The sequence below is a fragment of the Grammomys surdaster genome, unplaced genomic scaffold, assembly GCF_004785775.1.
Source record: "Grammomys surdaster isolate TR1022 unplaced genomic scaffold, NIH_TR_1.0 138, whole genome shotgun sequence".
NCBI classification, from domain to species: domain Eukaryota; kingdom Metazoa; phylum Chordata; class Mammalia; order Rodentia; family Muridae; genus Grammomys; species Grammomys surdaster.
The window spans coordinates 3542036-3549907 of record NW_021604596.1 but is presented as its reverse complement, the minus strand read 5'-3'; the positions used below and the strand labels follow the sequence as shown (position 1 = coordinate 3549907).

At 41.8% G+C, this 7872-nt stretch overlaps 1 pseudogene; it reads left to right on the top strand.

Annotated features, from left to right (window-relative positions):
• The first annotated feature begins 6976 nt into the window (after positions 1-6976).
• On the top strand, positions 6977-7504 carry LOC114617802 (annotated as a pseudogene).
• Positions 7505-7872: the final 368 nt, after the last annotated feature.

Below are 7872 nucleotides of genomic sequence, written 5' to 3'. Positions count from 1 at the left end.
TCTCTCTCTCTCTCTCTCTCTCTCTTTCTTTCTTTCTTTCTTTCCTCCTTTCTTTTCTTTCCTTTCCTTTCCTTTTCTTTTGACTTCACCTTCATTGTAGGCTCTTTTTGTTAACTAGAACACTTTCCTGGGGCAGATGCTGAGACCCTATTTGGCCTGTTATTTCTTCTCTCTATAGCTACTTCCTTATACATATATTCTTGACAGTTTTCCTTAACACTATTATCTAGTGTAGCTATTAGATTTTTATAGCAGAAATTACACTTCTAATTCCTAAGTAATTACCTTCTGAATATCCTATTTTTAATTCAGCCTGCTCATGTTCCACAGACAAAAATCTCTTACTTCAGATTTCTGAGTTATTAATAAGAATGGTTTTAAGTTTTTCCCTCTCATCCAAGCTTTGTTTCTTCTGATACTAGATTTTCTTTTTAAAATTTTGTTTCAAACTTTGAATAGTTGCTTTGTTTTGGGGTGTGTGTGTGTGCATGTTTACACATGTGTGCATTTGCCACTTATGGGTACACATAGAAATTAAAAGACAACTTCAAATGTCACTTCTCATCCACCTTAGTTTTGAAACTCTTGCTGGCCTGACCCTCATGTAGACTGTGATGGCTGGCCAGCAAACCCCAGGGATCTGCCTATCTCTCTGTCACCATGCCTTTCTATTTTTGGCATGGGTTCTGAATATCAGCCTCAGTTCCTAATGCTTGCACCCACCTCTCCAGCCCCTTCAATTTATCCTTTGTTTTCTTGTCTTGGTCATTCAAAATGCTTATGATACTTGTGTATTAAGGAAAGTAAGAAGAAGGTTATTTGGGGGGCAATTGGCACACCTGTCCCCCACTATTTCTCCAGCAGGGTGCTTGCCCCCATGCACAAGGCTGGCTGGGAGCTGTTTGCATGTACAGAGTATGTTAGGTGAAAGGTGGTCATATATGACATGTGAAGACCAGACAGGATCATCAACACTCTCATTAGCTGACAGGAGGTTTACTGTGATCAGCAGCAAAGCTCAAAACTGAGACCCATGCCTGCTGGGAGCTGATTTGTCCCCACAAAGCTAGAAAGCAGAAATGTGCTTGAGCGAGTGGCTAGATTGTTCAGTGATTAGGGCCCACATCTGTCTCCTGATCTCTTTCCTGCTAATGAGTCCCCATGGGGGTTGGGGAAACAACTCTGCTGCCATATTCCCTGAAGTGTGTTCTTTTGGCAGAGTCCTCTGTTCCTGGGCTTTCATTTGTTGGGAACTACTTTCTTTGTGTCTCCTGGAAGTCTACTGAAATCCCTGTTTATTCATCTGGCCCCAGACTCCATGACTTTCAGAGTATTGTAAATTTATCCTGTTTGAAAAATTCCTTTCTGTTATTCCAGTGGATTTAATTGAGAACTGTTTGTTGTTCTGGACTGAAAGTGTAGATTTAATAAAACATACAGAACACCTCACGCGGTGTCCACAACATCACAACTATTCAGGAAACAGCTGCTGGCGTGAGCTTTGTATTAAGCCCAAGCTGTTGGGACATTTTTACTTCTACTGAGCCAGACTCATTTTCCTTTTAGCATTCTGTTGAGTCCAGCTTCTGTCTCCCGGACCACATGTGGTGGCTTCACTCATCACAGGGAGTCCTAGCTGTATCCAGGATCATCTTTCCTCTAGCATGATTCCCAGGGCTTGGAACCTCCCTTCATCCAGCAACATTCCAGGTCTCCTCTCATGGTTGCATGGCCTTCTAGAGCAATGGCTCTCAACCTTCCTAATGCTTCAGCTCTTTAATACAGGCCCTCACATTGTGCCAACCCCAGCCATAACATTATTGTGTTGCTACTGCAGAACTGTAACTTTGCTACTGTCATGAATTGCAATGTAAATGCAGGATATCTGATATGCGAGCCCTGTGGGCGTTGTAACCCACAGGTTGAGAAACATTGCTCTAGGTAGATTCTAACTTTTTAATTTTTAAAAACTATTGTTTTATGTGTAAACATTGGCCTACATGTACTTCTGTGTATTACATGCATGCGGTGCTCACAAAGCACAAAAGAAGGCACCAGATCTTGACCCTCCCCTTGCTGTCTTGAGACCTGGGCTGAGATCCTCCAGGGAGGTGATGGAAATACCTAATCTTTCACTCCCTAGCCAGACAGCACATTCCACAGAGTGTTCTGCTGTCTTACATGGACCATCACCTTTCTTCTCCATGCCTGGCCCCACCCACTTCATCTATATTCTGGTCCAAGCTCCACTTTGAGACTAAAGCTTCAAGGCATTTCTTGAGAAGAAACTTCCTAGCTCTGAGGTGACCTCTGTGGAAGCCAATGACTGGCCATGAACTTAGGCATAGAAGCCTCCATGTGGGTGCTGCGAATTGAATGTAGGTCCTCTGGAAGGGCAGCCTGTGCTCTTAGTCACTGAGCATTAGGTTTCCAATTTCTGACCAGGTGTTAGTCTGATCCTGAAAGCCATCTGATAGGCATGGTGGAGACATTTTAGCTTCTCTGCAGCTTGGGGACATTGCTAGCTTCTGCCTTCTGATTGTTGTGGACACCTGTCACTAGACTGTGGTTCACAGAGGCTCAAATTCACACAAGTCTTCTCTGTAATGAGTTCCCAGGTCACAGTGCTGTGACTGTCTTGTCTGAGCACAAAGTGACAGCTGTGAGTGGACATGCAATGCAGTGAAGACAAAAGGTGCCCTGTGGAGTGCCCATGTGCTCCCGGTTCTTCTAGAAGCACGGCGCATGGAAGAGATCACTTAACACTTTCCAACTTATATTTCACACCTGTGATCATCCCTTTGTTGAAAGCCACTGGAATCTAAGACTGCATAGCAGTTGTTTGATATGATAATCCTTGCATATAAGTGAAAGGACAAATACCCCTAAGGAGGAATCAAAACAAGAGCCCTGAAAATCTGGCACCTCATAAATGGAAAAGTTACCTGAAAATCGTTTGATGCCCAAATTCCTAACCTACACAAATTCTAGCAGCTGCTCCTCCTCTGTTGTGGAATTTTGTTTCTTGGCAGGAACGATTCTTCTCACACAGATGACTGCATGGCTGGGTAAGTAATGATAGAATCTATGAAGATGGTGAACACATGAGTACTACATTGCACTTGAAGGACCATTCACTGAATTTTTGGAAAAGAACCAAATAGAACAGCCCCCTTGTGTTTGTCTGGAATTAATCCTGTTCTGTTTAGTACTCAAGAACCATCATACTCCCAGCCATATGTTAGAACAGATATCTTCTAGGTGTGACCCAAAGGAAGCTGCTTCCTTGTTTGAAGGCAGAGTCAAGTCTGATTTACCTGGTGTTTGAATGAAGAGATAGTCTCTGTCCCTTTATTGTGGAAATTTCTCAACAGATTATGTGTCAAAGTAAGAATGTTTCAGGGATATCTCAGGTAAGCAGGCATCATTCATTATATGACTAAGAAGTCGGATTTATGGTTGAAACCATGCTATTTTTATTACCTTGCTTATATCATCGACAAATACTGATTTATTTTTGCAACAAGTTTATGTACAAAGGATTACGTAGCCTTAGCTGGATAAATTTTTTGAAGGTTTATCACTGGAATATTCAATGTGGACTTTGACATTCTCTGCCCTCTCACTGACTCACTCATTCAAGAAATATTCACTAAGCATGGGTGAATATTCTGCCATGGGTCATATAGAGGTCCTGAGGTTGTAGACGCGAAAGTGGCATGTCTCCTGCCAAATGAGCCAGTATAGGACATCATGAGTTGTTATCAGAAGTATATGATGGATGTTGTGTAGGCACAATGCAGGAAGAAATATGACGTTCTTCCTGGGTTGCAGGAAAGAGTTAGGAAAGACTTCTAGGTGAGGTTTCACTTGACTGTTGATATGGAAAAGCTGTAGCTCACCAGGTAGACAAGTTACAATGTGCATCTCATGCTGGAGGTAGACTGCAAAGGGTGAGTGCAGACATCCCCAGACATGAACTTGCACAGGCATAAGAGGTGACAGAGAGCATCTGCATCATGAAGGACCTCGAAGGTCAGGCCAAGGAACTCATCCTCTGTACAGGTGGCACCAGTAAATGTTATTAATCAGACCTAAAGAGGTTCAGTTTAGGTTTAAAAAAATGATTGTGATCATTGTGTTAAAGAGCAAATTAGAAAAGGTAAGGCAGCATTTAAGGAGGAAGAAGGACGGAAGGAAGTATTCATTAGAGTTCAAATAAAAATTAATCATTGTTCCTAGGGCTGCCTTAATAGTGTACCACAAACTGGTTGCTTAGAAACAGCAGAAATCCATCATTTCTTAGACTTTGATGTTCAAAGCCAAGGTGTTGCCAAGTCTGGATTCCCTCTGAAACCTGTAGGAGGGAATCCTTCTTTATTCCTGATGTTTAGAAGCAGCCATCAGAACTTAGTGTCCCTTGGCTTGCAATGGTGTTTCTGTTGTCACATGGATGTTCTCCTGCATATCTGCATATGTGTCTTTTTGTGAGATCTTCGTCTCTTCATAAGGTTGCCAATCATATCATATTAAGGCTCACACTTACAGCATTGTCTTTAATTGATAATATCTGCAAAGACTGTTTCCAAATGACATGAGATTTATGGGAACCAGGAGTTTGGGGATCAAATTTAATTTGGATAATAGGCTTGTGGGTACTTAGCTTGTGAAGGATTGAGTGAAGCACTCATAGGAGCTGGACTTCAGCAGGTTATAAATCAAGATTGGACAAACCTAAAAATGGGTGAGGTTCTGAGCCGAGGAGCTCAGTCTGTGAACGTCGAGCTTGAGAGAATGGTATGGTGTGTAGGGCGTGATGTCTGAGCTGAGGTAAGGGGCTCCATCGGTGCTCTTTTGAAGTGCTTCAGGAACCACTGGCTAAACTCTAAATTTGGTGATTCTTCAGAGAGTCATATGGACTCCAAGAAGGAAAGAACAGCCTGTGAAAAGCCCAGTCTAATCACATGGGCTGTGTGGAAGGGGTCTGAGGTGAGGACCCTGATCAACAGTGGCCACAGAGTTCTGGGTGTAGACAGCAGCTGTCAGTCATCTGAGACTCCCTAAAACTAGAGCCTCTAGTCCCTGTGGAGCCAGGGCACCGGTGCCACAGAGAGCAAGAGGAACTGGCCACACTGAGCACACTGAAGAGCCATGAGAAGATGAACACAAGGGCAGTGTTTTAAGACTACATTTTAGAGTGACAAAAGCTATGTAAAGCAAGCATAGGGCTCGACTGTCGCATAGGAGCCTGCTTGCCTCCGTCATTCAGTCTGCCTGGGTCTCCAAAGCAGCTGATGTTTCCCTTTTAACTGCTAAGTGGCAGATCCCACTTAGTTTTGTATTTTAAAATGTATGTTATTTTATGGGTGATGTTTATCATCCAAGTGTTCCCGTTTAAAATACTTCATCTACAGTGTGTTACCAAGGGCAGGACTTACACTGGCCAGTTTTGCTATTTCTCGTGTCTTTTATGCTACAGAAAAGTTATAAGTAATTATGAAGGGAAAAAAAAACAAAGAGATGTAAACAAAACAAACTTAAAAAAAAAAAAAGAAAAGAAAGAATTTCAGAGACAGGTAGAGGCTAACCTGTTCCATGTACAGCAAACTTCAATGGCCTTCTGGCCCATGTATCATTCATGTTTTCTTGTATTTAACTAGCCTTCCTCTTTCACTTCCATCATTTTTCTGTTCACTGGATGACATTAAATATCCATAACATATCATCTTAGTTTTACTTAATTATCCTTCATACTATATGTAATTATATTTAATTGTATCCACACACATAGACATATATATGTATACATTTATACATATATAAGATTATACTTCAATAATACACCTGAGAACATCTGGGCCAGCATTCCTCTCATCAGAGACCCACTGTTTCTGCTGTTCATGTAGTGAGGTGTCTGGGATTTGAAATGTGACTGATCCAAACTGAGATATTCACTAAGTATAAAATTGATTTCAAATATTAGCATAAAATAATAAAAATGCCTCATTAATGATTCTGTATGGATTATATATTGATAGAATGACTAGCTCACCAATATATTCCCAATGGCACAACATAGCCTCTTGAGATCACAGATCCTAAAGCAGACCACACTCCTGACACCTTTTTTTGGCTGGGGTAGGGAAGAGGAATTCAAGACAGGCTTTCTTCGTGTAGCCCTGGCTATCTCTGTAGACTAGGCTGGCCTTGAACTCAGAGATCTACCTGCTCCTGCTTCCCGAGTGTCTGGCTGCCTGTCACTTTCTTAAAACTCCATTCTAAAATCTTTTCTTTGTGCTCACAGGAACTTCTTACTCCTTACCAGCAAAGCTGCTTTCTGTGGCAGATGCAGACAATTACTGTCAAAATGTAGAGAAGAGCAGACTGGAATACCCCCAGCCAATAGATCTATAGTGCAATCCCTACACGTAAGGCTCAGGGAGTATCATGGAAGCAGGCAGAAAGATTATAGGAGCCAGAGGACTACTTTGAGACAGTGTCTTCTATATATGACAGAGAAGTTGGTACCATGAAATCTCAAGAATATGGTCATCTAAAGAAGACCTGCATAGTGACATTGCTGCTTGACATGCCAACACAGATGGGAACTCTTTCATAGGCCACCTGTCCCCAGATGAAGAGCAATGGGTAATTAATGGTGCTAAGACAGGGAGAGTAAGTTCCTCCACCGAAGAGCCCCTAATAGACTTTTCAATCTCAAGTGGTCAACTCTAAACACATACACATGAGCAACACCAAAGGGCATCCATGTACACACACACACACACATGCATATGCATACACACACATATACACATAACTATAATAATAACTAAAGAAAAGAGGTTATGAATTTGAAAGGGATCAAGGGGCTCCTAGTTGGCTAGGAAAATAGGGTGGAAATGATGTGAATATAGCACTCCTGTATGATACTAAAAAAAATTAATTTGAAAATTAAAAGGTGCTTTTCGCCAAGATGGCGCCGAAAGCGAAGAAGGAAGCTCCTGCCCCTCCCAAAGCCGAAGCCAAAGCGAAGGCCTTGAAAGCTAAGAAGGCTGTGCTGAAAGGCGTCCACAGCCACAAAAAGAAGAAGATCCGAACGTCACCCACCTTCCGGCGGCCCAAGACACTGCGGCTCTGGAGGCAGCCAAATATCCTCGGAAAAGTGCACCAAGGAGAAACAAGCTTGACCACTATGCTATCATCAAATTCCCACTGACCACTGAGTCAGCCATGAAGAAAATAGAGGACAACAACACACTTGTGTTCATTGTGGATGTCAAGGCCAACAAGCACCAGATCAAACAGGCCGTGAAGAAACTCTATGACATTGATGTGGCCAAAGTCAATACCTTGATAAGGCCTGATGGAGAGAAGAAGGCATATGTCCGCTTGGCTCCTGATGATGATGCTCTGGATGTTGCCAACAAGATTGGGATCATCTAAACTGAGTCCAGATGACTAATTCTAAATATACACTTTTTTTTTCACCATAAAAAAAAAAGAAAATTAAAAGGTTACCTGGGAATGACTGATGATCCCAAATCTAAAAGCTTTTGTTATAAAACTTCCAGAAGAAAATACAGAAGAAAAACTTGAACTTCCCTGTATGTTGGAATGTTTCCTATGTAGCATAAACAGGAAAGAAGGCAAAAATTAGCCTTCATCAGAAAGTTTTCTGAACATTGACAGGTACTGTAACATTTCAAAGCAAGTGTCCAGATTGGGGAAAAAAAGTCCCAATAGATAATCTTTCAATAGAAGAAGAACATTGTGGCTTTTGTTTTTCTTACAACTCAGCAGTAAGAGAACAGTATATAAATATGGATAAAGTACTTGAATAGAAATGTGATCAAATAGAGGTATGCAAGG